Below are 23,608 nucleotides of genomic sequence, written 5' to 3'. Positions count from 1 at the left end.
TAATCCTTGATAATAGTATATATATTTCAAATGCTGAACGCTATCTCAATGCACTTTAAAATGCATGACAAACATTACAGAAAATAGCATATTACAGGTACAAATGTATGACACAAGTTTTCAGAACTATCAGAAATGCGTTGAAAACAAGAGTAACGGGTAGAAAAAAACTATGCCCCGGGTGAGGATCGAACTCACGACCTTCAGATCGCTCTGTCATTTGTGATTATGAGACTGACGCGCTACCTACTGCGCTACCGAGGCCATGATTCTAAAACTCCAATTTAAGGTGTAAATACTTCATAACATTACCATTAACATTGTAGTTACTTGTCAAGGTGAATGTAGGGCAGAAAGAAACATATTTATCTTAAAGGAAACACATTTCAAAACATAATGAGCTGTGTTGGTTGTTCACTTTTATAGTTCTTTACTATTTGAAATACTTTTAATTGTTTGAGAGGTTTTTTCATTTTCTTTTCTCCAAAGGTAAATTGAGTCGTGCTTAGATAGACCCTCGTCAGAATAATAATCTGCGGAGGCAATTTGTTGCTAACGAGAAATAGTTTGCTTTCCAATTTGCCCGTTTTGCACGTGCATTTATCACGTTTCGATGATCAGATATAGCGAGCTCGCGTTCAAGCGTTATACTTTCTACCCATGACTAAACGGTTGCTTCGATCGCGCCCTCAACAATGAACAATCTAGATGGCATGGTTCCGTCCAATGTGAAATGGTGAAAACCGCCCCTCCGTTCCGGTATGAAGTTACTTGTGAGTATCAAATTCTCAGTCAAAACTATGCATGTTACCATATATAGACATTCCCCCCAAAAACTGAACTTAACAAATAATGGATAGCTCGATCTGGTTAGAGAAAGAAGCGGAATATATAATATGATTGCATTGCAATTAGTATAAACAATGAATTTTTTTAGTTTGAAATAGGAAAACCATAAAGAAACATATTTCTACGTAATATTTCGTAATGTATGCCTATAAGACATATTATACGTACAGTTGTAAATGTTGTAAACGAATGATATCTTGATTTAGCTCACATATAAAGCGTCGGTAGCGTGGCCGAGCGGTCTAAGGCGCTGGTTTAAGGCACCAGTCTCCTCGGAGGCGTGGGTTCGAATCCCACCGCTGCCAAGTGATTTTTTTAGTAAGTTAGAAAAGTAGTTTATCGATTTTTGCATTGGTTGACAAAATATGAAATGGATAAAAAGTTAATACTCAGAAGATATTAAAATTGTTGTAATACTTAATAGAAAAGAATTATTCTGTTTAATCCTTGATAATAGTATATATATTTCAAATGCTGAACGCTATCTCAATGCACTTTAAAATGCATGACAAACATTACAGAAAATAGCATATTACAGGTACAAATGTATGACACAAGTTTTCAGAACTATCAGAAATGCGTTGAAAACAAGAGTAACGGGTAGAAAAAAACTATGCCCCGGGTGAGGATCGAACTCACGACCTTCAGATCGCTCTGTCATTTGTGATTATGAGACTGACGCGCTTTTTTTTTTATCTTTATTATATTCACAATTCATATATACAACATATCACAGTTTCACTTACACAAATATAAAAACATTTTCATTATTTATTGTCCTTTCTCTGAAAATGAATCATATTTGCAAAATTATCTATATTGCGTGAAATATTTTTAACGAACATAATTATCTGATTAATATCAACTTTCGTATACTCATCTATCATTTTCTATGGAAGAACATCATATCCCTATACTTATATTCAATCTCATTCTAATCTACCATTCAGCTCATACATTCAAATTATAAAAGCCTACACCGAATACAATGAAAAATTAAAGAGTTTTAGTGTTTGTACAGTACTGTATCATTGTCCTACATTTGACGAAAATTGATACAATCGAAATAAAAGATCGCAAAGGGCTGGTCTCCATTCCACCATGCAAATAAATTCAAAAGTATTAAATATTAAGTCAATTATCAGCAATAATAAGACAAGCAAACAAAATCACAATCCAATTATCATAATTCAGCAAAAACATTTTTTCCCATTTTCTCACAGAAACATACACACTCTCATTACAAAAACAAATTATAAAATACTTAAACAAATTTTACACTTTTTTATTTCCACAAGCCACGTTTTCAATCTCCAGTATTCCTTGACGGACTGCATCAGTCATCAGTTGTGTTTGTCTAACATCTTTAAAATCCTCGGTTACAACTTTGTTCAATAACCGGTATTCTCGTTCCCCGCGATTGACAGTTTCAACATTTTTATGGCCCATATTATATAATATCAGAAGTCCTCTATGCGTTTTTCCAATCAATATGTCCATACCACTTCGGTTTTGTTTTAAAACAATTTTATATATAAATCTACTAGCTTGTACAGTTTTATTACGTTCTTTCAATTTATCACATGTTGACGGAGTAGATACACTATCACTATTAATCGTTTGACTAATTGTACACATTGATTCATCTACGGTGCATTTATTCTTTTCAATTCTCCCAACAGATACACTATGTTTATTTTTATTTACATTGTTTACACTTTCACTTGTTAAACAGGTTGGTGACATAGACAATTCATTACCTGTATCGATAGACAGTTCTATATTTGGATTCTCTATAATATCAATGTTACCTGTAGTAGCGGAGGCCACAGACGGGTCATCTTCAAAATCCATTATATCTAAGGTATTTGTCGATACCTTTTCACTCGTTATTTGAATTATTTCAGATGAACGATCTGAACAAATCACATTTGTATTATTCTCAATATTTACATTGTCATTGTTATATTCTTTCATTCGTTTCTTATTACGATTGATGGTAGAATTTGATTTTCTTTTACTCTTAGTACTATCTTCATTTGTGAAAACTATAGAAACACGGGCTCTGTCATTCTCACCGTGAACAGTAAATGTGATATTACGAAATTGTTCGCATGCATTTTCTATAGTACTCATCAGTAGAGCTGGAAGTCTCTCCATTATAATTATAATTAAAAACAGTTATACAATTCACCCTCGGGTAGCCTCTTTCAATCCAACAATATTTACAACATTTCAAACAGTTAATAAAGACGGGTTTTTCAATATCAATGAAAAGAACTTACTTCTAAAACAAGTTAGAATGTTAATAATCCATATTTTAGCTTGGTAATCCGAGCAATAACTTATAATAGAGTATAATTTTCACAGTACTCAAAAACAACGTCCTGTCATATAAAGGTCCACTCGACCCCCCTCATGAGACTGACGCGCTACCTACTGCGCTACCGAGGCCATGATTCTAAAACTCCAATTTAAGGTGTAAATACTTCATAACATTACCATTAACATTGTAGTTACTTGTCAAGGTGAATGTAGGGCAGAAAGAAACATATTTATCTTAAAGGAAACACATTTCAAAACATAATGAGCTGTGTTGGTTGTTCACTTTTATAGTTCTTTACTATTTGAAATACTTTTAATTGTTTGAGAGGTTTTTTCATTTTCTTTTCTCCAAAGGTAAATTGAGTCGTGCTTAGATAGACCCTCGTCAGAATAATAATCTGCGGAGGCAATTTGTTGCTAACGAGAAATAGTTTGCTTTCCAATTTGCCCGTTTTGCACGTGCATTTATCACGTTTCGATGATCAGATATAGCGAGCTCGCGTTCAAGCGTTATACTTTCTACCCATGACTAAACGGTTGCTTCGATCGCGCCCTCAACAATGAACAATCTAGATGGCATGGTTCCGTCCAATGTGAAATGGTGAAAACCGCCCCTCCGTTCCGGTATGAAGTTACTTGTGAGTATCAAATTCTCAGTCAAAACTATGCATGTTACCATATATAGACATTCCCCCCAAAAACTGAACTTAACAAATAATGGATAGCTCGATCTGGTTAGAGAAAGAAGCGGAATATATAATATGATTGCATTGCAATTAGTATAAACAATGAATTTTTTTAGTTTGAAATAGGAAAACCATAAAGAAACATATTTCTACGTAATATTTCGTAATGTATGCCTATAAGACATATTATACGTACAGTTGTAAATGTTGTAAACGAATGATATCTTGATTTAGCTCACATATAAAGCGTCGGTAGCGTGGCCGAGCAGTCTAAGGCGCTGGTTTAAGGCACCAGTCTCCTCGGAGGCGTGGGTTCGAATCCCACCGCTGCCAAGTGATTTTTTTAGTAAGTTAGAAAAGTAGTTTATCGATTTTTGCATTGGTTGACAAAATATGAAATGGATAAAAAGTTAATACTCAGAAGATATTAAAATTGTTGTAATACTTAATAGAAAAGAATTATTCTGTTTAATCCTTGATAATAGTATATATATTTCAAATGCTGAACGCTATCTCAATGCACTTTAAAATGCATGACAAACATTACAGAAAATAGCATATTACAGGTACAAATGTATGACACAAGTTTTCAGAACTATCAGAAATGCGTTGAAAACAAGAGTAACGGGTAGAAAAAAACTATGCCCCGGGTGAGGATCGAACTCACGACCTTCAGATCGCTCTGTCATTTGTGATTATGAGACTGACGCGCTACCTACTGCGCTACCGAGGCCATGATTCTAAAACTCCAATTTAAGGTGTAAATACTTCATAACATTACCATTAACATTGTAGTTACTTGTCAAGGTGAATGTAGGGCAGAAAGAAACATATTTATCTTAAAGGAAACACATTTCAAAACATAATGAGCTGTGTTGGTTGTTCACTTTTATAGTTCTTTACTATTTGAAATACTTTTAATTGTTTGAGAGGTTTTTTCATTTTCTTTTCTCCAAAGGTAAATTGAGTCGTGCTTAGATAGACCCTCGTCAGAATAATAATCTGCGGAGGCAATTTGTTGCTAACGAGAAATAGTTTGCTTTCCAATTTGCCCGTTTTGCACGTGCATTTATCACGTTTCGATGATCAGATATAGCGAGCTTGCGTTCAAGCGTTATACTTTCTACCCATGACTAAACGGTTGCTTCGATCGCGCCCTCAACAATGAACAATCTAGATGGCATGGTTCCGTCCAATGTGAAATGGTGAAAACCGCCCCTCCGTTCCGGTATGAAGTTACTTGTGAGTATCAAATTCTCAGTCAAAACTATGCATGTTACCATATATAGACATTCCCCCCAAAAACTGAACTTAACAAATAATGGATAGCTCGATCTGGTTAGAGAAAGAAGCGGAATATATAATATGATTGCATTGCAATTAGTATAAACAATGAATTTTTTTTAGTTTGAAATAGGAAAACCATAAAGAAACATATTTCTACGTAATATTTCGTAATGTATGCCTATAAGACATATTATACGTACAGTTGTAAATGTTGTAAACGAATGATATCTTGATTTAGCTCACATATAAAGCGTCGGTAGCGTGGCCGAGCGGTCTAAGGCGCTGGTTTAAGGCACCAGTCTCCTCGGAGGCGTGGGTTCGAATCCCACCGCTGCCAAGTGATTTTTTTAGTAAGTTAGAAAAGTAGTTTATCGATTTTTGCATTGGTTGACAAAATATGAAATGGATAAAAAGTTAATACTCAGAAGATATTAAAATTGTTGTAATACTTAATAGAAAAGAATTATTCTGTTTAATCCTTGATAATAGTATATATATTTCAAATGCTGAACGCTATCTCAATGCACTTTAAAATGCATGACAAACATTACAGAAAATAGCATATTACAGGTACAAATGTATGACACAAGTTTTCAGAACTATCAGAAATGCGTTGAAAACAAGAGTAACGGGTAGAAAAAAACTATGCCCCGGGTGAGGATCGAACTCACGACCTTCAGATCGCTCTGTCATTTGTGATTATGAGACTGACGCGCTACCTACTGCGCTACCGAGGCCATGATTCTAAAACTCCAATTTAAGGTGTAAATACTTCATAACATTACCATTAACATTGTAGTTACTTGTCAAGGTGAATGTAGGGCAGAAAGAAACATATTTATCTTAAAGGAAACACATTTCAAAACATAATGAGCTGTGTTGGTTGTTCACTTTTATAGTTCTTTACTATTTGAAATACTTTTAATTGTTTGAGAGGTTTTTTCATTTTCTTTTCTCCAAAGGTAAATTGAGTCGTGCTTAGATAGACCCTCGTCAGAATAATAATCTGCGGAGGCAATTTGTTGCTAACGAGAAATAGTTTGCTTTCCAATTTGCCCGTTTTGCACGTGCATTTATCACGTTTCGATGATCAGATATAGCGAGCTCGCGTTCAAGCGTTATACTTTCTACCCATGACTAAACGGTTGCTTCGATCGCGCCCTCAACAATGAACAATCTAGATGGCATGGTTCCGTCCAATGTGAAATGGTGAAAACCGCCCCTCCGTTCCGGTATGAAGTTACTTGTGAGTATCAAATTCTCAGTCAAAACTATGCATGTTACCATATATAGACATTCCCCCCAAAAACTGAACTTAACAAATAATGGATAGCTCGATCTGGTTAGAGAAAGAAGCGGAATATATAATATGATTGCATTGCAATTAGTATAAACAATGAATTTTTTTAGTTTGAAATAGGAAAACCATAAAGAAACATATTTCTACGTAATATTTCGTAATGTATGCCTATAAGACATATTATACGTACAGTTGTAAATGTTGTAAACGAATGATATCTTGATTTAGCTCACATATAAAGCGTCGGTAGCGTGGCCGAGCGGTCTAAGGCGCTGGTTTAAGGCACCAGTCTCCTCGGAGGCGTGGGTTCGAATCCCACCGCTGCCAAGTGATTTTTTTAGTAAGTTAGAAAAGTAGTTTATCGATTTTTGCATTGGTTGACAAAATATGAAATGGATAAAAAGTTAATACTCAGAAGATATTAAAATTGTTGTAATACTTAATAGAAAAGAATTATTCTGTTTAATCCTTGATAATAGTATATATATTTCAAATGCTGAACGCTATCTCAATGCACTTTAAAATGCATGACAAACATTACAGAAAATAGCATATTACAGGTACAAATGTATGACACAAGTTTTCAGAACTATCAGAAATGCGTTGAAAACAAGAGTAACGGGTAGAAAAAAACTATGCCCCGGGTGAGGATCGAACTCACGACCTTCAGATCGCTCTGTCATTTGTGATTATGAGACTGACGCGCTACCTACTGCGCTACCGAGGCCATGATTCTAAAACTCCAATTTAAGGTGTAAATACTTCATAACATTACCATTAACATTGTAGTTACTTGTCAAGGTGAATGTAGGGCAGAAAGAAACATATTTATCTTAAAGGAAACACATTTCAAAACATAATGAGCTGTGTTGGTTGTTCACTTTTATAGTTCTTTACTATTTGAAATACTTTTAATTGTTTGAGAGGTTTTTTCATTTTCTTTTCTCCAAAGGTAAATTGAGTCGTGCTTAGATAGACCCTCGTCAGAATAATAATCTGCGGAGGCAATTTGTTGCTAACGAGAAATAGTTTGCTTTCCAATTTGCCCGTTTTGCACGTGCATTTATCACGTTTCGATGATCAGATATAGCGAGCTTGCGTTCAAGCGTTATACTTTCTACCCATGACTAAACGGTTGCTTCGATCGCGCCCTCAACAATGAACAATCTAGATGGCATGGTTCCGTCCAATGTGAAATGGTGAAAACCGCCCCTCCGTTCCGGTATGAAGTTACTTGTGAGTATCAAATTCTCAGTCAAAACTATGCATGTTACCATATATAGACATTCCCCCCAAAAACTGAACTTAACAAATAATGGATAGCTCGATCTGGTTAGAGAAAGAAGCGGAATATATAATATGATTGCATTGCAATTAGTATAAACAATGAATTTTTTTAGTTTGAAATAGGAAAACCATAAAGAAACATATTTCTACGTAATATTTCGTAATGTATGCCTATAAGACATATTATACGTACAGTTGTAAATGTTGTAAACGAATGATATCTTGATTTAGCTCACATATAAAGCGTCGGTAGCGTGGCCGAGCGGTCTAAGGCGCTGGTTTAAGGCACCAGTCTCCTCGGAGGCGTGGGTTCGAATCCCACCGCTGCCAAGTGATTTTCTTAGTAAGTTAGAAAAGTAGTTTATCGATTTTTGCATTGGTTGACAAAATATGAAATGGATAAAAAGTTAATACTCAGAAGATATTAAAATTGTTGTAATACTTAATAGAAAAGAATTATTCTGTTTAATCCTTGATAATAGTATATATATTTCAAATGCTGAACGCTATCTCAATGCACTTTAAAATGCATGACAAACATTACAGAAAATAGCATATTACAGGTACAAATGTATGACACAAGTTTTCAGAACTATCAGAAATGCCATACCCAACTATATCAGTCCTATTCAGGACCGATAACTCTGTCGATAAATATTATCGGGTATACAATATTGTTAAAACCACACCAACCGTATTAAACGTCTCTGTTGAAATGTATACAATAACTCTTTTTTTTAAACACAATTTATAATTATTTATATCAATTCATTGCCTGCATTTATCTTTAAATATTGAATTAAAAAAAAAAATAACAATAAAATCATATTCAATGATCGAAATTCATTTAAATCAAAATTTGAATCAGAATATTTCTTTGAAATAATCAATATAGAAACATATAAATATTTAAATGCATTTTAAGCAAAACATATTAAATTAAAGCAATTTTCATAATATTCATATTTTCCTAACGTTTATTATGAAACATACTTCTTCTGATTTGACACGGGAAAGAGAGGATATTTAATTATTTGTACATTTATGAAAACATTTGTATCACAAAATTTAAACTCTGGTAATACATGTATACACACTGACAGGATGTTGAATGTCACCTGGTTGCTTTTGGTTTGCACGTCTACCTGACAATATATTATGATGTAATATTATAACCCAAGTTAGATTTCACCTGTTCGGTCAAGGAATGAAATTTTTAAGGTATAAAATATTTATCTATTATAATTGGACATTGTTTTTTCTCTTAGGATGAAAACATTTTTTGTTTGTTCTAAAAGGAATGTATAAATATATTTCTAACGAAAGATAAAATATAGAGAAAACTTGAAAAACACCTTTAAAATTTATTTTTTTATTATAGATATTGTAAACTATTTTCTGGTAACAGTATCTCCTGGATGAATATCTGTCAAAATAAATGTTCCCGTGTCACACTTAAAATATATTTTTTTTATTAAGAAATTTTGAAGTCAATGATATCGATATATCACTAAAGGAAAATAACAGAAACATCAGAGATTCTTTATGAAAAATTAACTATAATCTAGGAAAGTCTTACTATAGAAATCATTGATTTGATGCAACATTTCCATATGATACATCAGCCGCCATTTTGAAAAATCTTGGAAAATTCCCTTTTTTAAATCGATGTTTGACCGAATTTGCCCTGAAATTAAACTGTTTTAAGTAGACTATTTCGCCAGCTATATGTTTCAATATACTTAATCGATTTGCAAAGTTTGTTTTTTATTTACAGAATTCCTTTATTTTTTGTAAAATTAGACATGGGTATCGGTAATTTAGCATAGAGTCAACGGAGAAATGACGGGAAAAAGTGCATGTTTTACGATTCCGATTTGACCGAAATTAATCAAAAATTAAACTGTTAGGACCAACATTGTTTGATAGAAATAAGTTTGAATATGAAGGATTGATTTGCAAAAGTAAGAAAACGGATCAGGTTTAAGAGAAAATTAAACTTTATTGAAGCATATATGCATTTTATATGGGGAAATATTATACAAAATGGTGGCTATTATACGTCACAAAAGTCACGTGATGTCCAACTTAGTTGGATATGGTTGAAAACAAGAGTAACGGGTAGAAAAAAACTATGCCCCGGGTGAGGATCGAACTCACGACCTTCAGATCGCTCTGTCATTTGTGATTATGAGACTGACGCGCTACCTACTGCGCTACCGAGGCCATGATTCTAAAACTCCAATTTAAGGTGTAAATACTTCATAACATTACCATTAACATTGTAGTTACTTGTCAAGGTGAATGTAGGGCAGAAAGAAACATATTTATCTTAAAGGAAACACATTTCAAAACATAATGAGCTGTGTTGGTTGTTCACTTTTATAGTTCTTTACTATTTGAAATACTTTTAATTGTTTGAGAGGTTTTTTCATTTTCTTTTCTCCAAAGGTAAATTGAGTCGTGCTTAGATAGACCCTCGTCAGAATAATAATCTGCGGAGGCAATTTGTTGCTAACGAGAAATAGTTTGCTTTCCAATTTGCCCGTTTTGCACGTGCATTTATCACGTTTCGATGATCAGATATAGCGAGCTCGCGTTCAAGCGTTATACTTTCTACCCATGACTAAACGGTTGCTTCGATCGCGCCCTCAACAATGAACAATCTAGATGGCATGGTTCCGTCCAATGTGAAATGGTGAAAACCGCCCCTCCGTTCCGGTATGAAGTTACTTGTGAGTATCAAATTCTCAGTCAAAACTATGCATGTTACCATATATAGACATTCCCCCCAAAAACTGAACTTAACAAATAATGGATACCCAGTAAACAATCCAACGTTGGCATTACGTCGTGACAACGTAATACTATCGTTGTGACAACGTAGTGAAATTACGTCGTATTACGTCGGTACAACGTAATTTTGTGAACTCCAAGGCACGTGCTGACAACCATCCACACAACGTTGGCACAACGTAATTTGTGACGTAATTTATGACCTTCATAGGACGTTGTGACAACGTTGCAACTTAACTGTAAATGACCCTTGTCCTCATTTGATTGATAAGAGCAATAACATTTCATTGAAGAAGTAAACAGGGTCTATATTTTCTTCTTTTCACCTGTTTTTTTAGTTGTAAAATTTTCAATGTAGGAAAGATAGACACAATAGATATAGGATGATGTGGTATGAGTGCCAATATGACAACTCTCCATCCAAATCACAATTTATAAAAGTAAACCATTAACGGTCAAGGTACGGCCTTCAACACGGAGTCTTGACTCACACCAAACAACAAGATATAAAGGGCTCCAAAATAACTTGTGTTTACTGTAAAACCATTCAAACAGGAAAACCAACAGCCTTATCTATATATATATAAAAAAACGAAGAAACACCTATAAATTACATAAACAAACGACAACAATGTTGATAAAAACTGCCAGCAGTTTCCAATATAGTCACAAAAGTGTTGGTTTTTTTTACCTTTTAGTCAGGTTTAAATATCAAATGTATTTTGTCCAATTCATGATTCACACAGTTTTAAGGTTAAAGTCTTAGTTTGTTTTTTTTGCAATACTGAAGTACAAGATTTACACATTTCCATTTAACAAGAGCAACTTTCCTTCAAAAATTTAACACATTTAAACACAAAAGGCGAGATTTTGTATGATGGCCAATGAGACAACCCTCTGTCCTAAAATCAAATATGAAATATGTTAGCAATTATGGTAAATGTACAGCCTTCAACATGACACTTTGGTACATGCTTCTAAATGTTTAGGGTTTCCGTGTCCTAGACTAATAGTTTCACTATATGACGGTGGAAATTTTAGAATGTAGATTTCATTTTGACAATGGAAACATTTTTTAATGACTAATTCAGGAGTACGAAAAACTACCACATATACCTTACTATTTACTGTAGAATCATTCAGCTGGATTCCCTACACAAGAACAGGCTACGAAAAATGTTTGGAAAAGTCCCCAAAGTCTGTAGTTTACAAATATATATTTCTACACAACTTATACAACTCGTCTAAACATCAACCTAACTATGTTTTTTTGTTCTTCCCTGGCCAAGATTCAAACTCATGCTACTATGATATCGTGACACCAAATCGCCTGCACAGCAGCCATCCCACTAGACCACACGACCAGCTTATACACACTTCTAAAAATATACCAAAATGAAGAAAATAACTGAAATTCAATCAAACTAACTATTGCTTTTTTCCATTGACAAACCAGAGAAAGACCTATCCAAAAGTTAGGACTTCTTTTTTCTTATGTACATGAACCAATAATAAAATAATAGTATGTTTCTGATTTTTTGAAATTTTATTCCAAATTCTAGTCTTGTTTTGGTTGTATACATGGCATTCAAAGTTTTGGTTTTCTGCCCTCTCATCAGCTGGTGTTGTGTTGGTTTCCGGTATCTGAAAAAAATAAATCATAAACTATAAAATAGTTTTTTTTTATCCCAACTTAGGAATAACAGCAGTTCTTAAAAAATATCCTTGTTTAAACACAATCAATATTTTTCATGCGGGGTCGGTGGTATAATAAATCTTGCAGATTCATAATCATGTTGTGTTGTTACTGAGATGTTTGTATCTTTGCCAATTTCATATACATATTTTGATAATGTATGTTAGAAATTTGAACATAATTTCAGCAGAATATGATAATTTATAACTTTTAGTTAACATGGTTAACCTTTGTCCTTGTTTAAAAGAAAATATGTTAATGAAATTATGGTTGTTCCATATAAAACTGTTTCCACCCCCAGGGACAACCTTTTTTTAACCCCCAGCACAGACAGAATAAAAAATATATAAGAAAAACACTCCCTTTAATTTGCATCTTGGTATTTCAAAAACAACCACCCCCGTATTAAAACAGGCATATTAAAAGGAAGTATATGGTTTCTCAAAATTGTCTTTAATCAATTAATTTAAGATATTCTTAGGATTTTACCTTAATCTGACATGTTAATAAATTTATTATTCACCATAACAGCAAGACCTAACACTACAGCTCAGGTGGATTTTGCTTTGTCTACCTGTCCCCAGTGGGAGTGGGCAAAATTTCTAGCTTGTTAAATCAAAAGACTTGCAAACTTACAATCAATTGAAAAAATCAGATAAGCAATTATAATCAATATTTCTTACAAAAAAAAAGAATTATAGCTGGAGTGGGCACAGGTGGGCCGGTGGAAAAAACAAAATCCACCCAGGCTGTTGTGTACATGTATATCATATATGCCGACGAACGCAGTCTTATTATTAATATCTATAAATGAACAAATTATAATTTAATATATAAAATTAATTAAAGAATAAAGTGTCCATGAGCCACAAACTATGTTATCATTGAAGGACATACTAGTAACTTATAAAGAACAGTTAAACAGATGGTCTCCAAAATCAAACTCTGCGTTTTATAACAAGCATTGTGTTTAAATTTCATAACATGTGGTTCAGGCAAACTAAGGTTAGAGTTCAGAAACCAATTTTGAGTTCAATGTTCATGTACATGTATGTACATACAGGACAAGAGTAAAACCATAGGCCCAGTGAAGGAGGGCATAAAAAGAGCTGATCAACTGATCATGATGTTTACCTTTTTATATCTTGGTCCATCTTTTTGATCTGGTACATGTACATGCTTACATTGTAAGAATTGTAACTGCAGTGCATTCCACAACCTCAGACACATGATCACACATTGGATCTGTGGATTTCTATACAAGATTCTGGAAAAAAAATCATAAATACAATCAATTATCTTCTATATTGATCAGTCTGTGTACATACTACATGTGTGTCAGTCCAACAAATCTTTGGGAGAACCAGGTAAGTGAAAAATGTACATGCATTCCATACCATAAATTGAAAAGCAAATAAGACTTCCCTATATAATGTTTTTTGAACCCCAGTAAACTGGGTTTTTACCCTAATAAAAGGATAATTTTACCCAACTTTTCCCAACTGGTACGTGGATCTTTAATAGTCTAAATAATTATGTCATCTTGGAATGCTTTTTTAAAAAAGTTTCTGTGACGCCTATCTATGAAAGTTTTTATTCGTAAAATTGTCTATTCCTATGTCAGACCCAGTTAAACATTGATTGTTTGTTGGTTTCGTTATGTTCAGTGGCAAATATTTCATGCAGGTCTAGGACGACCACCAGTGATACAGTCTTCACGCTTGCAACTGGTGATACATGTACAATTTAGTATTATCATTAATAGGACGGGTTTGTAATATGCCAAGTTTGTAATGTGCCGAGATTGTATTAAAAGTGGCAAGTTTGTAATGTGCTGAGATTACAATCAGGTAAAGGGGCGAGTTTGTTATGTACAGAGATAGCTATAAAAAAAATGTAGCTTCGCATTTGTGATACTGATCAGACTTTTATGATTCCGACACTATTTAAAAATAAGTGCAAAAAACACCAACAGCTTTTAAATATAAGGATTATAGGAGGTGTCATGGAGAGAAAACAATTGCCCTCCCCCTTTTTTACTTTATGTAGACCATTACTTAATATATCTTAAAAAAAAACACAAGTTAATGGAGAAGTTTGAAAAATGGATTCATATAACACATATGTTGGCTTAAATATCCTGTACAATGTACCAGTGCAATAATATATTGACATTAAAAGAAGAAGTATCATATTTCAACTCGGTAACCAGTCAACAGATTTGAACGAGGCGCCCTACACGGCAACAGATGTTATATTTTCTTGAATTATACTTGTTATTATCATGGAAAACCTTTTTGAAGTAATGTGCAATTTATATTTTACCTTTTTCTTTGTTCTGGAATCTGAATCGAGATAAATATTTCACTGCAACTTTTATCACTGTTTTCAAAATTCAGGCGGTAAAAGTGCGCATGCTCAGAGTTTTCGTAGTATGCGGCGGTAAAACCCGAGGACTGCTGAACGTGCACTTATAAAATTATTAAAAATAATAAATTACAAAACTTGATAATGGTATAAATTAAACAATAAATATTCATAAAAATATTTATATGAGAACATTTAATTTGAATTTGTAATATTTTCTTGGATATTTTGGTGCAAATAATTTTAATTATGTCTGTGCGGGGAAAAAAGGGGGGATATTTTGAAAATCGAAAAAATCGTTAGCACATTTCAATGAAGGTGAATGATGTATCTAGTAAGACTCATAACCACAAAATTCTCCCATAAAACCAGATTTTAATGTGTCAGCTGGTATTTACAGGGTCTGTTCACTACGTTATTATAATGTTGACAGAACGTAACAAGATGTTACGTCGGATTATGACAGTTATAAGCACGTCGTCACAACGTAATAAAATGTTACGTCCTGACAGGGTACTAAATTTACGTAAAGCCGACGTAATTTTATAACGTCGTCTCTACGTCTGCACCCAACGTTGGGTTTTTACGTTCCCACAACGTTGGTACGACGTACAATCAAGACATGACGTTCAGACGACCATTAACCAACGTTGGGAGTACGTCGTGTGTTTACTGGGTAGCTCGATCTGGTTAGAGAAAGAAGCGGAATATATAATATGATTGCATTGCAATTAGTATAAACAATGAATTTTTTTAGTTTGAAATAGGAAAACCATAAAGAAACATATTTCTACGTAATATTTCGTAATGTATGCCTATAAGACATATTATACGTACAGTTGTAAATGTTGTAAACGAATGATATCTTGATTTAGCTCACATATAAAGCGTCGGTAGCGTGGCCGAGCGGTCTAAGGCGCTGGTTTAAGGCACCAGTCTCCTCGGAGGCGTGGGTTCGAATCCCACCGCTGCCAAGTGATTTTTTTAGTAAGTTAGAAAAGTAGTTTATCGATTTTTGCATTGGTTGACAAAATATGAAATGGATAAAAAGTTAATACTCAGAAGATATTAAAATTGTTGTAATACTTAATAGAAAAGAATTATTCTGTTTAATCCTTGATAATAGTATATATATTTCAAATGCTGAACGCTATCTCAATGCACTTTAAAATGCATGACAAACATTACAGAAAATAGCATATTACAGGTACAAATGTATGACACAAGTTTTCAGAACTATCAGAAATGCGTTGAAAACAAGAGTAACGGGTAGAAAAAAACTATGCCCCGGGTGAGGATCGAACTCACGACCTTCAGATCGCTCTGTCATTTGTGATTATGAGACTGACGCGCTACCTACTGCGCTACCGAGGCCATGATTCTAAAACTCCAATTTAAGGTGTAAATACTTCATAACATTACCATTAACATTGTAGTTACTTGTCAAGGTGAATGTAGGGCAGAAAGAAACATATTTATCTTAAAGGAAACACATTTCAAAACATAATGAGCTGTGTTGGTTGTTCACTTTTATAGTTCTTTACTATTTGAAATACTTTTAATTGTTTGAGAGGTTTTTTCATTTTCTTTTCTCCAAAGGTAAATTGAGTCGTGCTTAGATAGACCCTCGTCAGAATAATAATCTGCGGAGGCAATTTGTTGCTAACGAGAAATAGTTTGCTTTCCAATTTGCCCGTTTTGCACGTGCATTTATCACGTTTCGATGATCAGATATAGCGAGCTCGCGTTCAAGCGTTATACTTTCTACCCATGACTAAACGGTTGCTTCGATCGCGCCCTCAACAATGAACAATCTAGATGGCATGGTTCCGTCCAATGTGAAATGGTGAAAACCGCCCCTCCGTTCCGGTATGAAGTTACTTGTGAGTATCAAATTCTCAGTCAAAACTATGCATGTTACCATATATAGACATTCCCCCCAAAAACTGAACTTAACAAATAATGGATAGCTCGATCTGGTTAGAGAAAGAAGCGGAATATATAATATGATTGCATTGCAATTAGTATAAACAATGAATTTTTTTAGTTTGAAATAGGAAAACCATAAAGAAACATATTTCTACGTAATATTTCGTAATGTATGCCTATAAGACATATTATACGTACAGTTGTAAATGTTGTAAACGAATGATATCTTGATTTAGCTCACATATAAAGCGTCGGTAGCGTGGCCGAGCGGTCTAAGGCGCTGGTTTAAGGCACCAGTCTCCTCGGAGGCGTGGGTTCGAATCCCACCGCTGCCAAGTGATTTTTTTAGTAAGTTAGAAAAGTAGTTTATCGATTTTTGCATTGGTTGACAAAATATGAAATGGATAAAAAGTTAATACTCAGAAGATATTAAAATTGTTGTAATACTTAATAGAAAAGAATTATTCTGTTTAATCCTTGATAATAGTATATATATTTCAAATGCTGAACGCTATCTCAATGCACTTTAAAATGCATGACAAACATTACAGAAAATAGCATATTACAGGTACAAATGTATGACACAAGTTTTCAGAACTATCAGAAATGCGTTGAAAACAAGAGTAACGGGTAGAAAAAAACTATGCCCCGGGTGAGGATCGAACTCACGACCTTCAGATCGCTCTGTCATTTGTGATTATGAGACTGACGCGCTACCTACTGCGCTACCGAGGCCATGATTCTAAAACTCCAATTTAAGGTGTAAATACTTCATAACATTACCATTAACATTGTAGTTACTTGTCAAGGTGAATGTAGGGCAGAAAGAAACATATTTATCTTAAAGGAAACACATTTCAAAACATAATGAGCTGTGTTGGTTGTTCACTTTTATAGTTCTTTACTATTTGAAATACTTTTAATTGTTTGAGAGGTTTTTTCATTTTCTTTTCTCCAAAGGTAAATTGAGTCGTGCTTAGATAGACCCTCGTCAGAATAATAATCTGCGGAGGCAATTTGTTGCTAACGAGAAATAGTTTGCTTTCCAATTTGCCCGTTTTGCACGTGCATTTATCACGTTTCGATGATCAGATATAGCGAGCTCGCGTTCAAGCGTTATACTTTCTACCCATGACTAAACGGTTGCTTCGATCGCGCCCTCAACAATGAACAATCTAGATGGCATGGTTCCGTCCAATGTGAAATGGTGAAAACCGCCCCTCCGTTCCGGTATGAAGTTACTTGTGAGTATCAAATTCTCAGTCAAAACTATGCATGTTACCATATATAGACATTCCCCCCAAAAACTGAACTTAACAAATAATGGATAGCTCGATCTGGTTAGAGAAAGAAGCGGAATATATAATATGATTGCATTGCAATTAGTATAAACAATGAATTTTTTTAGTTTGAAATAGGAAAACCATAAAGAAACATATTTCTACGTAATATTTCGTAATGTATGCCTATAAGACATATTATACGTACAGTTGTAAATGTTGTAAACGAATGATATCTTGATTTAGCTCACATATAAAGCGTCGGTAGCGTGGCCGAGCGGTCTAAGGCGCTGGTTTAAGGCACCAGTCTCCTCGGAGGCGTGGGTTCGAATCCCACCGCTGCCAAGTGATTTTTTTAGTAAGTTAGAAAAGTAGTTTATCGATTTTTGCATTGGTTGACAAAATATGAAATGGATAAAAAGTTAATACTCAGAAGATATTAAAATTGTTGTAATACTTAATAGAAAAGAATTATTCTGTTTAATCCTTGATAATAGTATATATATTTCAAATGCTGAACGCTATCTCAATGCACTTTAAAATGCATGACAAACATTACAGAAAATAGCATATTACAGGTACAAATGTATGACACAAGTTTTCAGAACTATCAGAAATGCGTTGAAAACAAGAGTAACGGGTAGAAAAAAACTATGCCCCGGGTGAGGATCGAACTCACGACCTTCAGATCGCTCTGTCATTTGTGATTATGAGACTGACGCGCTACCTACTGCGCTACCGAGGCCATGATTCTAAAACTCCAATTTAAGGTGTAAATACTTCATAACATTACCATTAACATTGTAGTTACTTGTCAAGGTGAATGTAGGGCAGAAAGAAACATATTTATCTTAAAGGAAACACATTTCAAAACATAATGAGCTGTGTTGGTTGTTCACTTTTATAGTTCTTTACTATTTGAAATACTTTTAATTGTTTGAGAGGTTTTTTCATTTTCTTTTCTCCAAAGGTAAATTGAGTCGTGCTTAGATAGACCCTCGTCAGAATAATAATCTGCGGAGGCAATTTGTTGCTAACGAGAAATAGTTTGCTTTCCAATTTGCCCGTTTTGCACGTGCATTTATCACGTTTCGATGATCAGATATAGCGAGCTCGCGTTCAAGCGTTATACTTTCTACCCATGACTAAACGGTTGCTTCGATCGCGCCCTCAACAATGAACAATCTAGATGGCATGGTTCCGTCCAATGTGAAATGGTGAAAACCGCCCCTCCGTTCCGGTATGAAGTTACTTGTGAGTATCAAATTCTCAGTCAAAACTATGCATGTTACCATATATAGACATTCCCCCCAAAAACTGAACTTAACAAATAATGGATAGCTCGATCTGGTTAGAGAAAGAAGCGGAATATATAATATGATTGCATTGCAATTAGTATAAACAATGAATTTTTTTAGTTTGAAATAGGAAAACCATAAAGAAACATATTTCTACGTAATATTTCGTAATGTATGCCTATAAGACATATTATACGTACAGTTGTAAATGTTGTAAACGAATGATATCTTGATTTAGCTCACATATAAAGCGTCGGTAGCGTGGCCGAGCGGTCTAAGGCGCTGGTTTAAGGCACCAGTCTCCTCGGAGGCGTGGGTTCGAATCCCACCGCTGCCAAGTGATTTTTTTAGTAAGTTAGAAAAGTAGTTTATCGATTTTTGCATTGGTTGACAAAATATGAAATGGATAAAAAGTTAATACTCAGAAGATATTAAAATTGTTGTAATACTTAATAGAAAAGAATTATTCTGTTTAATCCTTGATAATAGTATATATATTTCAAATGCTGAACGCTATCTCAATGCACTTTAAAATGCATGACAAACATTACAGAAAATAGCATATTACAGGTACAAATGTATGACACAAGTTTTCAGAACTATCAGAAATGCGTTGAAAACAAGAGTAACGGGTAGAAAAAAACTATGCCCCGGGTGAGGATCGAACTCACGACCTTCAGATCGCTCTGTCATTTGTGATTATGAGACTGACGCGCTACCTACTGCGCTACCGAGGCCATGATTCTAAAACTCCAATTTAAGGTGTAAATACTTCATAACATTACCATTAACATTGTAGTTACTTGTCAAGGTGAATGTAGGGCAGAAAGAAACATATTTATCTTAAAGGAAACACATTTCAAAACATAATGAGCTGTGTTGGTTGTTCACTTTTATAGTTCTTTACTATTTGAAATACTTTTAATTGTTTGAGAGGTTTTTTCATTTTCTTTTCTCCAAAGGTAAATTGAGTCGTGCTTAGATAGACCCTCGTCAGAATAATAATCTGCGGAGGCAATTTGTTGCTAACGAGAAATAGTTTGCTTTCCAATTTGCCCGTTTTGCACGTGCATTTATCACGTTTCGATGATCAGATATAGCGAGCTTGCGTTCAAGCGTTATACTTTCTACCCATGACTAAACGGTTGCTTCGATCGCGCCCTCAACAATGAACAATCTAGATGGCATGGTTCCGTCCAATGTGAAATGGTGAAAACCGCCCCTCCGTTCCGGTATGAAGTTACTTGTGAGTATCAAATTCTCAGTCAAAACTATGCATGTTACCATATATAGACATTCCCCCCAAAAACTGAACTTAACAAATAATGGATAGCTCGATCTGGTTAGAGAAAGAAGCGGAATATATAATATGATTGCATTGCAATTAGTATAAACAATGAATTTTTTTAGTTTGAAATAGGAAAACCATAAAGAAACATATTTCTACGTAATATTTCGTAATGTATGCCTATAAGACATATTATACGTACAGTTGTAAATGTTGTAAACGAATGATATCTTGATTTAGCTCACATATAAAGCGTCGGTAGCGTGGCCGAGCGGTCTAAGGCGCTGGTTTAAGGCACCAGTCTCCTCGGAGGCGTGGGTTCGAATCCCACCGCTGCCAAGTGATTTTTTTAGTAAGTTAGAAAAGTAGTTTATCGATTTTTGCATTGGTTGACAAAATATGAAATGGATAAAAAGTTAATACTCAGAAGATATTAAAATTGTTGTAATACTTAATAGAAAAGAATTATTCTGTTTAATCCTTGATAATAGTATATATATTTCAAATGCTGAACGCTATCTCAATGCACTTTAAAATGCATGACAAACATTGCAGAAAATAGCATATTACAGGTACAAATGTATGACACAAGTTTTCAGAACTATCAGAAATGCGTTGAAAACAAGAGTAACGGGTAGAAAAAAACTATGCCCCGGGTGAGGATCGATCTCACGCCCTTCAGATCGCTCTGTCATTTGTGATTATGAGACTGACGCGCTACCTACTGCGCTACCGAGGCCATGATTCTAAAACTCCAATTTAAGGTGTAAATACTTCATAACATTACCATTAACATTGTAGTTACTTGTCAAGGTGAATGTAGGGCAGAAAGAAACATATTTATCTTAAAGGAAACACATTTCAAAACATAATGAGCTGTGTTGGTTGTTCACTTTTATAGTTCTTTACTATTTGAAATACTTTTAATTGTTTGAGAGGTTTTTTCATTTTCTTTTCTCCAAAGGTAAATTGAGTCGTGCTTAGATAGACCCTCGTCAGAATAATAATCTGCGGAGGCAATTTGTTGCTAACGAGAAATAGTTTGCTTTCCAATTTGCCCGTTTTGCACGTGCATTTATCACGTTTCGATAATCAGATATAGCGAGCTTGCGTTCAAGCGTTATACTTTCTACCCATGACTAAACGGTTGCTTCGATCGCGCCCTCAACAATGAACAATCTAGATGGCATGGTTCCGTCCAATGTGAAATGGTGAAAACCGCCCCTCCGTTCCGGTATGAAGTTACTTGTGAGTATCAAATTCTCAGTCAAAACTATGCATGTTACCATATATAGACATTCCCCCCCAAAAACTGAACTTAACAAATAATGGATAGCTCGATCTGGTTAGAGAAAGAAGCGGAATATATAATATGATTGCATTGCAATTAGTATAAACAATGATTTTTTTTAGTTTGAAATAGGAAAACCATAAAGAAACATATTTCTACGTAATATTTCGTAATGTATGCCTATAAGACATATTATACGTACAGTTGTAAATGTTGTAAACGAATGATATCTTGATTTAGCTCACATATAAAGCGTCGGTAGCGTGGCCGAGCGGTCTAAGGCGCTGGTTTAAGGCACCAGGTACAAATGTATAACACAAGTTTTCAGAACTATCAGAAATGCGTTGAAAACAAGAGTAACGGGTAGAAAAAAACTATGCCGCGTGTGAGGATCGAACTCACGACCTTCAAATCGCTCTGTCATTTGTGATTATGAGACTGATGCGCTTTTTTTTTTATATCTTTATTAAAATATGACATCATATTATACACATTAAAATACATAAAACATTATCACAAGTGCCTATATTCGAAATGTCTATAACATTCAATTTCAAGCTTCTGTATAATTGTCTACATGACACAATCATTTTAGATATTCAAATTACTACCATTTAAATATTGTATCATCATCTACTTCTTTAACGAGAGGATTATGAAGCAAAAATTTCTTTTCAAATAAAAAAATCATTTTACATTTTTGACACCTATACACATTAAAGTACATGACATAATGTTTCAATGTGTACTTGAAAAGTTGAACTAAATTTAAATTTGTTTTGCCATTCATTATAATATTCCTTCTTCTAAATATACAATATCTTGCAGTTGAAAGCAGAAAGTTAACAAAACTGTCATTAACACCTTTCATTTTCCAATTTAACCCAAATAGTAGCAAATGTTCACTCTGTACAGCACTTATTTTGTCAGAATCACAATTTTCAAATAATTTTACAAACAATTCAGACAAATAGTTATGAAATTCTAACAGTTCATCACAGTTTATAAACATATGTAAAAGATCTTCAATTTTACTACCACAAACATCACATAAATCATCATCAGACCATCCAATTCTTTTGAATTTACTTTTAGTAAATATACAATTATGAAGTATTTTGTAATCTAGTTCAATAAACTTTGCAGGTTTCCAGAATAAATTTACATTACACCACATTTTACTTAAGTCATTATCATCAATATTGAACAGTGTTTTCCACATTTCAACACCACATGGATCTTTACAAATATCATCTAATAAACAATAATACAGCTTATTAACAGTACACAATGGTAACTCAAATGAAAATTTTAATGACAGAAAACCGAAACCAATTGCATTGGAAGCATTGCAAAATATAATCTCTTGTGGAATGGAAGACGGTAAAATTTCTCCGCATTACACGCTTTATGGATACAGAGACAAGCGTCCAACAGATAGCCCAGGACATCATCTTTACGCTGAAATTATATATTTCAAACATTTTCATAATAAACCTGAGAAACATAAACAATGATAATGCAAACATTACAACATCATGGGTGAACATTAAGAATTTAGTACCGTAAGAATTAAACAATGTGAAATATAGAAGAACATGTCATGTTTTGGTACACTGATTTTTTTTTCATTTAAACATTATTTTTCATAAATCCAAATCATTATGGCTTTTTTGTTAGCTGTAAAGCTCATATGAGATTGTTATCTGACAGGGAAACGATTCTTAGATTCCAAAATAAAGTGCAACCAACGAGCATATTATCCGATTATTTTTTTTAAGGATGTTTGATCTTTGATAAATAGGTTGTTCAACTAATGAGCCTCATGGGATACGATGTTTTTCTTCAAGAGGATGTTTTAATATCATTTATAGTTTTAAAAAAATCTTACCCAAGGGATGAGAACTCAGTCTGTTTGACCGCTACCCT

The 23,608-nt window shown here is 34.0% G+C and overlaps 1 long non-coding RNA gene and 20 other non-coding genes across 21 annotated transcripts; 10 read left to right on the top strand and 11 right to left on the bottom strand.

The window, feature by feature from the left end:
* Positions 1-173: 173 nt before the first annotated feature.
* On the bottom strand, positions 174-264 carry Trnam-cau (transfer RNA methionine (anticodon CAU)). Its single transcript is given in 2 exon segments — positions 174-209; positions 228-264. It is a non-coding gene; the product is annotated as a tRNA-Met (tRNA).
* An 808-nt stretch (positions 265-1,072) lies between these two features.
* On the top strand, positions 1,073-1,154 carry Trnal-aag (transfer RNA leucine (anticodon AAG)). The gene has a single exon. It is a non-coding gene; the product is annotated as a tRNA-Leu (tRNA).
* Positions 1,155-4,111: 2,957 nt separating this feature from the next.
* Trnal-aag (transfer RNA leucine (anticodon AAG)) lies at positions 4,112-4,193 on the top strand. Its single transcript has one exon. It is a non-coding gene; the product is annotated as a tRNA-Leu (tRNA).
* Positions 4,194-4,502: 309 nt separating this feature from the next.
* Trnam-cau (transfer RNA methionine (anticodon CAU)) lies at positions 4,503-4,593 on the bottom strand. Its single transcript is given in 2 exon segments — positions 4,503-4,538; positions 4,557-4,593. It is a non-coding gene; the product is annotated as a tRNA-Met (tRNA).
* An 809-nt stretch (positions 4,594-5,402) lies between these two features.
* On the top strand, positions 5,403-5,484 carry Trnal-aag (transfer RNA leucine (anticodon AAG)). Its single transcript has one exon. It is a non-coding gene; the product is annotated as a tRNA-Leu (tRNA).
* Positions 5,485-5,793: 309 nt separating this feature from the next.
* Trnam-cau (transfer RNA methionine (anticodon CAU)) lies at positions 5,794-5,884 on the bottom strand. The gene is given in 2 exon segments: positions 5,794-5,829; positions 5,848-5,884. It is a non-coding gene; the product is annotated as a tRNA-Met (tRNA).
* An 808-nt stretch (positions 5,885-6,692) lies between these two features.
* On the top strand, positions 6,693-6,774 carry Trnal-aag (transfer RNA leucine (anticodon AAG)). Its single transcript has one exon. It is a non-coding gene; the product is annotated as a tRNA-Leu (tRNA).
* Positions 6,775-7,083: 309 nt separating this feature from the next.
* Positions 7,084-7,174, bottom strand: Trnam-cau (transfer RNA methionine (anticodon CAU)). The gene is given in 2 exon segments: positions 7,084-7,119; positions 7,138-7,174. It is a non-coding gene; the product is annotated as a tRNA-Met (tRNA).
* An 808-nt stretch (positions 7,175-7,982) lies between these two features.
* Trnal-aag (transfer RNA leucine (anticodon AAG)) lies at positions 7,983-8,064 on the top strand. The gene has a single exon. It is a non-coding gene; the product is annotated as a tRNA-Leu (tRNA).
* A 1,805-nt stretch (positions 8,065-9,869) lies between these two features.
* Trnam-cau (transfer RNA methionine (anticodon CAU)) lies at positions 9,870-9,960 on the bottom strand. Its single transcript is given in 2 exon segments — positions 9,870-9,905; positions 9,924-9,960. It is a non-coding gene; the product is annotated as a tRNA-Met (tRNA).
* A 2,097-nt stretch (positions 9,961-12,057) lies between these two features.
* Positions 12,058-14,669, bottom strand: LOC134707420 (uncharacterized). The gene is made up of 3 exons (XR_010105709.1): positions 14,552-14,669; positions 13,361-13,493; positions 12,058-12,174 (listed from the first exon to the last, which is right to left on the bottom strand). It is a non-coding gene; the product is annotated as an uncharacterized LOC134707420 (long non-coding RNA).
* An 816-nt stretch (positions 14,670-15,485) lies between these two features.
* Trnal-aag (transfer RNA leucine (anticodon AAG)) lies at positions 15,486-15,567 on the top strand. The gene has a single exon. It is a non-coding gene; the product is annotated as a tRNA-Leu (tRNA).
* A 309-nt stretch (positions 15,568-15,876) lies between these two features.
* On the bottom strand, positions 15,877-15,967 carry Trnam-cau (transfer RNA methionine (anticodon CAU)). Its single transcript is given in 2 exon segments — positions 15,877-15,912; positions 15,931-15,967. It is a non-coding gene; the product is annotated as a tRNA-Met (tRNA).
* An 808-nt stretch (positions 15,968-16,775) lies between these two features.
* On the top strand, positions 16,776-16,857 carry Trnal-aag (transfer RNA leucine (anticodon AAG)). The gene has a single exon. It is a non-coding gene; the product is annotated as a tRNA-Leu (tRNA).
* Positions 16,858-17,166: 309 nt separating this feature from the next.
* Trnam-cau (transfer RNA methionine (anticodon CAU)) lies at positions 17,167-17,257 on the bottom strand. The gene is given in 2 exon segments: positions 17,167-17,202; positions 17,221-17,257. It is a non-coding gene; the product is annotated as a tRNA-Met (tRNA).
* Positions 17,258-18,065: 808 nt separating this feature from the next.
* On the top strand, positions 18,066-18,147 carry Trnal-aag (transfer RNA leucine (anticodon AAG)). Its single transcript has one exon. It is a non-coding gene; the product is annotated as a tRNA-Leu (tRNA).
* Positions 18,148-18,456: 309 nt separating this feature from the next.
* Trnam-cau (transfer RNA methionine (anticodon CAU)) lies at positions 18,457-18,547 on the bottom strand. The gene is given in 2 exon segments: positions 18,457-18,492; positions 18,511-18,547. It is a non-coding gene; the product is annotated as a tRNA-Met (tRNA).
* An 808-nt stretch (positions 18,548-19,355) lies between these two features.
* On the top strand, positions 19,356-19,437 carry Trnal-aag (transfer RNA leucine (anticodon AAG)). The gene has a single exon. It is a non-coding gene; the product is annotated as a tRNA-Leu (tRNA).
* Positions 19,438-19,746: 309 nt separating this feature from the next.
* On the bottom strand, positions 19,747-19,837 carry Trnam-cau (transfer RNA methionine (anticodon CAU)). Its single transcript is given in 2 exon segments — positions 19,747-19,782; positions 19,801-19,837. It is a non-coding gene; the product is annotated as a tRNA-Met (tRNA).
* Positions 19,838-20,645: 808 nt separating this feature from the next.
* Positions 20,646-20,727, top strand: Trnal-aag (transfer RNA leucine (anticodon AAG)). The gene has a single exon. It is a non-coding gene; the product is annotated as a tRNA-Leu (tRNA).
* A 309-nt stretch (positions 20,728-21,036) lies between these two features.
* Trnam-cau (transfer RNA methionine (anticodon CAU)) lies at positions 21,037-21,127 on the bottom strand. The gene is given in 2 exon segments: positions 21,037-21,072; positions 21,091-21,127. It is a non-coding gene; the product is annotated as a tRNA-Met (tRNA).
* Positions 21,128-23,608: the final 2,481 nt, after the last annotated feature.

The sequence above is a fragment of the Mytilus trossulus genome, chromosome 2 (genome assembly GCF_036588685.1).
Source record: "Mytilus trossulus isolate FHL-02 chromosome 2, PNRI_Mtr1.1.1.hap1, whole genome shotgun sequence".
NCBI lineage: Eukaryota > Metazoa > Mollusca > Bivalvia > Mytilida > Mytilidae > Mytilus > Mytilus trossulus.
This window is presented reverse-complemented; position numbering and strand designations above follow the sequence as displayed.